Source organism: Chenopodium album, chromosome 27 (genome assembly GCF_948465745.1).
Source record: "Chenopodium album chromosome 27, dcCheAlbu1.1, whole genome shotgun sequence".
In the NCBI taxonomy this organism is placed as follows: domain Eukaryota; kingdom Viridiplantae; phylum Streptophyta; class Magnoliopsida; order Caryophyllales; family Amaranthaceae; genus Chenopodium; species Chenopodium album.
The window spans coordinates 16,821,104-16,830,275 of NC_137860.1; the positions used below are offsets into that span (position 1 = coordinate 16,821,104).

The following is a 9,172-nucleotide window of genomic DNA, read 5'->3' on the forward strand; positions in this document are numbered from 1 at the left end:
ATAAAAACTGCCGAGATGTTTACCATGGTTCCTTATGCACTTCGGGAGTCGAATTGAGTGGGTGGCACTATCTAACATGCCTTAAAACGGTCAATTTACCCGTTCCAAATTTGCACCGATTTCGTAAACTAAAGCCTACCACGGCTATTTTGTACAACATATAAGGGCCATATATGGTTCCAAACGTCATTATATGACCCTAAGATGTATCCCCTAAGGTCTCAAGAGTTTTCGCCACCGGGCCCCGAACCTCTAAAATTCCTCAAAAAGCGTGGATTATAAGCCTTCAATTTTGGAATTTTTTGACTTTTTTTCGCCCAGAAATAAAAATTGCCGAGATGTTTACCATGGTTCCTAATACCCTCCGGGAGTCCAATTGAGTGGGTGGAACCATCCAATATGCCTTAAAACGGTCAATTTACCCGTTCTAAATTTGCACCGATTTCTTAAACTGTATCCTACCACGGCTATTTTGTACAACATATGAGGGTCATATATGGTTCCAAACGTTATTATATGACCCTAAGATGTATCCCCTAAAGTCTCAAGACGCGCTTTTCCACGCGGAATCCGATCTGACTTAGACGCGCTTTTCCACGCGGAATCCGATTTTTAATCAACTTGATCTACGGATTCCGTACAGAAAATAAAAACGTGTTTTTAAGGATAATAACAATAATAATGATGATATTAAAAATAATAATATTTTATTCCAAATAAAAGTCCATCTTAAAATAAATAATTATTAAATCTAATAATATTAGAATTAAAAGGAACCTTCTGGAAACTTCTAGAAAGTTATAATTAATCCTAATAATTTTAGGAATTATAATTAACATTGGGCCCTCCTCTATATCATTGGGCCGCATGTAAATAATTAACCGGACCTAGTTTAGTTTTTTGGCCATAACTTCCTCATTATTCATCGAAATTGGGCTTATAATATATCGTTGGAAAGGTCTTTTCGAGCCCCATCTAACTACACTATTATTGGACCTTAATTATGGACCAAATTAAACTGGTTTGGCTATTTTTAAATAAATAGAGTTATTTTCGAAATCAGAAAGAAGAGAATTTTAAATAAAACTAAACCGCAACACTTGACTTTTCCACACTTTTACCTCATTCGATTATGGTTCGACGTGAAAGGCATTCATCATTGGGTTTGGTTTTGGGGAGACACAAATGGTTGTCTACAGAAGCCCCCATTTTGATTGAGTTTGGAGAAACGAATGTTTCGAAAACAAAAGTCAAAGTAGCGATAGGGACAGAGAATTATTCAGAACGTTCTGCGATCCCAAATCATTATTATAACGCCGATACATGTAAAACAATGTTAGTTAAATAGATAAAAGAGTTAAGAAACGCGTATCTTGCACCGTCGAGCAAACGTCTCTGTAGGTAACCATTTGTTGTTGCATTTTATCTGACGACCTTATTCAAGCTAGAGAACGCCATCTTTGAAGGTAACATTACGTCGTCATCTTCAATACTTCTTGGTGACAATCTTCCACAGTATTTCGGGAACATCGTCGAAAATAACTGTATGTCGTCGTCTTCAAGGTTGTGGCAGTATGTCGCCACGGCAGTTCGTCGCCGCTATAGACAATCTCTTCTTTACCTTGAGGGACCGTCGAAGGCGACCATATTTCATCATCTTCAAAATTTGTGACATTACCTCGTCACGGCAGTATTTCGCCACTAGACAACTCCTCTCTATGTCGGGATATTGCCGAAGATCATTCTATGTATCGATCTTTAATATACCATTATTTTTTGTTCCAATACATCGGTGCTATTTCGGTGCCTTATTATGAGCCAATATGTAGGCCCTTTAAGCTAAGTGAGACGATCTTTCATCAGGTCGATCACTTAATGCAATCGCAATCAAGCTGATTACTAAATCATGTCAATTTTGCTTAGAGGGGCCAACTGGCGTACCAAGGAACCCAAACCGCTGCAATAGATCCACAAAGTCATAATGTGGGGCCCATTATTCTGTCGCCGTTCCAGCGCTAGCCAGAAACAGCTGTCGCCAGCATTCGCGTCTGTCGCGACGCGACAGGGTCTGTGGCATCGCGACAATCTTGTCGTTTGGCGATAGAATCGGGGTTTTAAATACCCGTTCTTTCTTCTTCATTTCGCTGCTGCTCTGCTTCTTGGGTTATCATAAAAAAATCAATTTGCTCGTTCTCACTCATTTCTCAACCAAATTCGCTTAAACTTGTTGCAAATCGAAGGTTTTCTCATCTATTTTCCCAATCTATGTAAGTTTTGCTCAAACTCTACTCGTTTTTTGACGAATTGTGCATTCTTGTTCACGGGTTTTCGAAAAATCCGAAATTGTTTTTGCTTAATTTGCTTTGTTTGCTGAATTTTATGCCTTGAATTTGTTCAATTATAATTATATATTGCTTTGGGAGTATTTTGAGACTTGTTTGGCTCAATTTTGTGAAGAAACGAACAATTCACCATTGTTTGACTCAATTTTGTGAAGAAACGAACAATCCAGGCTAGGTCTCATGCCAGATTGGGATGAGCGCACTCTGTTTCACGCGCCAGTTCATCATCTGTCGGAGCGAGTCCGACGCGGTCTTGCAGGTGGGAGGACCCGTAGCCACGACTCGGGTAATTCCACCATTGGTTCTCTCTACGACACCTTCATCAGCCGATATGAGGGTTAACGTCGACTTTGGGAGTCGTGTGGTTTGACTCCTCTTCTTCTGGCCACCCGGGCCATGCTTTCATACGATGTGGGTAACCTCGTCGTTCGATCTTTGGTGGAGTTCTTTTGGGACACGACCAACACTTTCCACTTTCCTTGGGGTGAGATGACTGTCACTCCAGCCGATTTCAGCCTCATCACGGGGCTAGATTTCCAGTCTACTCCTTTGCCGTTGACAACGACACCACGGTTTATTCACCGGATGTTCAGGTGTTGTTGGGGCCGATTGCTATTAGGGCCCAAGCTGAGACTCAGTCGGGACAGATGACTTCCTGATGCATTCGTTGCTGCACATTGGTTGCAGCTTTCGAGGATGATGCCACCACTCGTGAGCAGCGGGTGCGCATCTTTGTGCTGATTCATCTATCAGGGACGTTTTCCCCTGATCGAGGTAGTAGAGTGCTTCTTTACTACCTGTCCGTTGTTCGCGACCTTCACTTGGTCGGGACATATGATTGGGCCAGCATGGCCTATGCGGACTTTCTACTGGGCCTGCGACGTTCTTTCCATCATAGGGCCTTGTCTGGAGAGGTGGCACTTTCCAGCTTCTGGAGGGTCGTAGAGGTATATCTCTTTTCCTTTTGAGATTTAGCTCTAGGTTAAATGCACAATCCTTACTGACTTTTACTTTTCATGTAGATCAGGTTCTAAGAGTACTTTCTGTCACTTGCGCCTGCGAGGCCTTCTCCTCGCGTGCTCCTTGTTGCTGCTAGTTGGGGAGGCTGCCGAGATCCACCGGCGCTTCGCCTTCGAGAGATGATCCTCTCGGTAGGTCTTTATAAACATTACTTTTTCTTTATCATTTTTTGGTATTAGTTCCTTACGTGGTAATTTTGCAGGAGCCTAGGCCGGTCTATCGACCTTGGGCTATTTTTCCTATTCCTACGTTGGCGGCGCAGTACACTGCTGAGCGTCGGTATTTTCTGAGGACATACGACGCAGTGGTCTATTTAGGGGAGAGGGTAGCCATTCAGCACTCCTCAAATGTCTTTGTTGTTCCTACTCCTCCACCCCGGCACATGTTCCATGATGTCTTGCAGCGGGATCGAGCTAGTGGATCCTCTCGGGGTACTCCTTAGAGATCTCATATTCTCCTCGAGCAGAGCTACGACGAGGATCTACTACCGTTGCTAGCGCCGGCTCCTGTCCTTTCAGAGGAGGCAGCAGTATGCTCTTATTCACTTGACTTGTCTTTTATTAGGAAGCCCCCGGTATTCTCTAACCTTTTGTTTTCACCAGGCCGTTCCTAGGGAGTTCATTCCCCCGAGGATGTCCATACGCTATCAAGGCATGTACGGGCCGATTGAGGAGCTGATTCTTCCGGCTCCAGAGGGGGAGCGGTTCGTGGAGCGCTCTATTCCCCGTCACCAGACTCGGGTAAGTAACTTCGCATATCTTGTTTTTATATTTGTTTATAGTTGTTACTGACTTAGTTACTTTGGCAGTTTTCTCGCGAGGTGGTGACAGCTATGGCAAGGTGCATAGACGCCTTTCGCAGCCAGCTCGTGAGGTTGCGGAACCGTGCTACCTATCGTAGTAACGACGCTGAGGAGGTATTACTTCTTGCATTTAGCATCTTTATCTTTCTTTTTACTTGTATTTTGCTAATTTTGATTCACTCTTGCAGGGACAGCCTATTCCTTCTTTACGCACTCGGTCGAGACCCGAGCCTAGGAGGGAGACTACTAGGTCTGACTCGAGGCGTCGCCGGACTACTTCAGGTGGTCAGGGTGGTCGTTCGGAGGCCGCCGCTGTAGAGGATTCGGCCTCATCTCCTGAGGATTCTCCGACTGCGCCGACCAGTTGAGGTGTGATGGGTGGTGGGACGTACGAGGTTGGCTCGTCCTCGCAACTGCCTTTGTAGCCTCAACCTCTCTTTATTAGGTACCAGGGTGAGACGGGTTGGCCTGGCCCTGAATTGCAGTTCCCGCCGACTGGCGGTTCGGGCAATGGTGATGGACATACTCCACGGAGTAGGGCTTTCTTTGATACTTTTGGTGTCCCTCATCATCTACGGCCTTCTGCACCGTAGTTGTACCTGTATTTTTATTTATTTGACTTTGTTGGACTTTGTCTATTTTTATTTATTTATATGACTCACGTATTAGACATTTTGTACATATGCATCTATTATTTATTAAACATTTTATGTTATGTTTTATTTTTTCATTTTATTTTATGTGCATGTGAGTGTGTGAGAAAGTGTGATTTTGTGCAAAATTTTCGCCATTTTTAATATTAGTGGACGGTACCGACTCTCTCCCCCAAAAAAGAAAAATGAAAAAAAATAAAATAAAATGAAGGGAAAAAAGGTATATTTAAAAATAAGCCTAAAATTAATTAAGCTTAATTTAAGTAAAAAATAAAATAAAAAAGATAATAAGGGTGAAATAAAATGTGTAAGGATAAAAGAGAAAAATAATAGTAAAAGTGAAATAAGGATAAGTCAAGTCAAAGTCGAATTTGAATAAGTAAAAACACGGTTTTCAACGCGTATGGACTGTCGCTGCTGAAAAAAGACTGGCGCCGCGTAATCGTACCTTTCGCCACGCGACAGCTGTTGTTAGACTTGTCGCTTGGCGACAGAGTTGATTATCCTAATTCTCACAGGAGTTGAGTTCTGCTGTGAAAAAAAACTTATAAATAGCCCCCAGAACTTACTTTTTCTGTATAATTCGATCAGATTATTAATTAACACTAGTAGAAAAATACAAAAAGGCACCCCTCAATGGGCGGGATTAGGCATATTTATATTGCCACCGGTTCAAACCGAACCGGTGGCATAAATGTTAAAGGCCACCGGTTCAAACCGGTGGATATTCTTTTTATAAAAAACCCGGTCATTTTTTCTTTTTCATATATAAACCCCTTTTATTTCCCAAACCCTAGCTTCTTCTTCTTCTCTCTCCTCTTCCTCTCTTCTCTGATCTCGTCCCCTACTCCCCTCCCTCATCTTCTTTCTCTTTTCTCATTTTCTGATCTCTTCTCTTGTCACCTTCCTCCCTCTTCTCTCGCACCGTCGTTCATTCCACCCCGCCGCCGTTCTTTCCTCTATCATTCTTCTCCACCTTACCGTCGTTCATTCCACATCGCCGCCGCCTAGAATTGGCTGCCTAGATTGATGTTTGTTTGATGGCTACTGTTTATACTAATAAAAACAACATTAATTGGTGTAGATCTTTCTCGAGCAACCATGACTGCTTACAGAGGCAAATACGCTGGTATCTTTCTCTCTTATGTAGATCTATCAGCTTATCATTGAATCGTTTTTTAATTTTTTTGCTTTGATTTGATGAATTTGTTTAGTTTAATTTGAAATTAGATCTGATCTGCGGTTTATTTATGTCTGTTTTTGGATTGATTTTCATGTTTTGAGATTTTTTTCTACGATTTTTGATGTTTTCGGTTTAGATCGACGCCGGAATCCTGTTTCTGCTTGTTTAATTGCTAAATATTTATGATTTTAGCGTTATTTAATGGTCATAAAAGTTAGTTTGTTAGATGTTTGTGTTTGTGCTTTGTTGTAGGTGATTTGGTGCTGTTTTTAATGGAACTTCTATGAAAGTATTGATTTTTTTGCGATTTTTCAAAGTTTAATTTTCCTCAAATTGCTTAGATCTATATATCTGAATATCTACACATTTACGCTTGTTTTTGGTTGATATAATGGTCTGGATTCATTCTCAATGATTACAATAAGTCACTTAAATGTTCTCTTAAATTTTTGTATGCGAAGCTTCTTGCAGTTTATTGATTTTTGGTTTTGTTTTGTTTGCATTAGAGATTTGTATTTAAGATGCTAACTTCTGAATATTGGTTTTGAATTCAGGAATCTTGAATTTGTGAGTTTGAAGTTATGAAGTGTGTTCTGTGTTGATTTGGGATGATTTGAGGCCTCAATAATCAATATTGCCATTTAAATGTCTAGTGTTGTTTGAATTTTCTAAACTATGTGGTGTTTGAGATGGAATAAGTGATTGTCTTAGTTGTTTCGAGCATCGATTATTGGTTGTGAGTTTTGCCACTTACAGTAAGTAATCCTTTCCTCTGCAATCTTTATAATGCTCAGCCGTTCCATACCATCTATTAACCTCTGTTCTCTCTTTGTATGCATGTATTTGTGTTTAGGTTTCTCTTACTTGGTTGACCAACATGGTTGATGTGTGTCATAAACGGCACACATTTGATGAGCATTTAGGTCTTTTTGTCCTCTTTTCATTGCTTTCTTGCTCAATAAATGTTCGGTTTTATGCTTTCTCTCTCTTTTCTACCTTTCTATGGTTTTCTAGTATTTTCTCCTTTATTTCTTTTATTTTCGTTATTTTAGTTGTTTTCTCTTTACTTTAGATTTTATAGGTTTAGTTTTATTTTATTTTAGTTTATTTGATTTTATTTTCATTTCTTTTTCTTTACTTTATTTTATTTTCATTTTATTATATTTCCTTTCTTTTATTATTTTCATTTTCATTTTATTTCTTTTACTTTTATTTGTCGGTTTTAGTTTTATTTCACTTTGATTTATTTCTCGGTTTTATATGTGTTTTGTAGGTATTTGTTCCAAGTTCGAGTTGGTATTAGCTACTGCTTAGTTTGGCCTTCATCACCATCATAGTGATGATGGTGATGGTGATTAAAGCTGCCAGAAACTTCACGCAACAACTCCAAGTGCAGCCACGCAACACAAGCAGCCACACCCACCTGCAATTAACACCAAATCACCTCCAATCCTCCCACCAAATCAGCCTCCCCTGCTGCCCACACAAAGCAGCACCTTCCCACACAAATTCGACCACCGAACAACCACCAAATCTGCCACCACCTGACCGCCAAAACAGCCACCTTCGCACTCCTTTTCCGCAACACAACCAGCAGCAACAATCGCACCAGCAACTAAGCAACAACAACAATCGCAACCTCCCTTATGACCTCCAATTCGCACCTCCAATTGCGCCTCCCTCACCTCCGCAACCACCAGCCACGCTGTCCTAATTGAACCGCTGCTGCAGCCACCCTCGCAACGCGCCACTCATGGCAGCAACCGCACTCACCTCACGCAGCAACTAGCACCCACACCTCAACAGGTGCGGCCGCACTCGCCTCCTCTGCGGCCGCAGGATTATGGGTCTTTGAAGAACAGAAGCAGGGGATAATTCCATTTGATGAGTTTGAGCAGCAAGCCGATTCCCTTTCTTTTTTTATTTCTTTAATTTTATTTTCCTTTTTAATTCCTTTAATTTTCTTTTCCATTTTCTTTTCATATTTTATTTTTCTTTTCTTTTCTTTTCTTTTCTTTTCCTTTTTATTTTATTTTCTTTTCCCTTTTATTTTCTTTTACTCTTGTATTTATAAATACCCATTTTTGGGTACAGAGAGAGACAATTAAACAATTAGAGAATTAGATTAGAATTACAATTAGATCATTTTCCTAGCTTAGTTGAGAGCTTCTCTCTCTTGTTTAGAGTTAATTTTTGGAGTAGATTTTAGAGAGAGAAAGTGAGGAATTTCAATGGTGATTGAGAGATTTAAGATCCAAATGTGAGAATTGTAATAGAGATCTACTCTATTATCAAAGAGCATTTCTAACTCTATCTCATTTATTGCTTTGTTTAATATTCATTGTTTTGATTGTTGATTTTGATTGGAATTTTATGATTTGATGATTGATTTTGGATATTCATGTTTGTATTGGTAGAATTGATGATAATGTTTGAGTAGTTGTTTGGTTAGGGATTTGGTGAAGCTTATGATGTAATGAATTGATGTAAATTGGGGATAATTGATGGAGTTGATGATGTGATTAAACTTGGTTGATTGATCATGTGCATGTGTGTGATTAATTAGAGAGTAGCTAACTTTGATTATTACACTAGATTGCATTGTAAGTTCACATTGATACGGACCATTGATTTGTGGCTTGCATTTACACGATTGAAGTGTCTTGTGATGTTTCCTAGCTAGAGTTTATCGTAGTTGACGCTAGTTAGACCTGTAGGAGAATAGCTTGACATGCTCTTTTTGTTGCATGATTGATTTTCCCTAACGTTGCTTGACTTAGTCTAATTTCCATTCCAATTTGCTATGTTCATTGCTATTATTTGCGGATCCTAATCCCTAGCTCTTTATTTGTTTGGTTTCCTCGTTTTAGTAGTTGTTAGAGTCATCTTTTACCCCTTGTCTTCGACCTAGCTTAGGCATATAATTGGAAGCACTTAGACATTACCGTTCCTTTGGGTTCGACCCTTGACTTACCTCTATACTTGTATTTAGGTTTGTTGAGTGTTTATAAATTTTGTTTGGCTTAGGGAGAATTAGCCCAACGACCTAGTTTTCCCCACGTCAAAATGGCGCCGTTGCCGGGGAACGGTGTCTATGTTTGAGTGTTTTTGATTGCTTGAGTCTAGGTCTTTGTGTATACTTTTCTTTTATTTGATTTTTTGCTTGTTTTGT

At 40.1% G+C, this 9,172-nt stretch overlaps 1 long non-coding RNA gene across 1 annotated transcript; it reads left to right on the plus strand.

Moving 5' to 3' along the window:
• Positions 1 to 5,609: 5,609 nt before the first annotated feature.
• LOC145620667 (uncharacterized) lies at positions 5,610 to 7,521 on the plus strand. The gene is made up of 3 exons (XR_014108279.1): positions 5,610 to 5,946; positions 6,555 to 6,755; positions 7,274 to 7,521. It is a non-coding gene; the product is annotated as an uncharacterized LOC145620667 (long non-coding RNA).
• Positions 7,522 to 9,172: the final 1,651 nt, after the last annotated feature.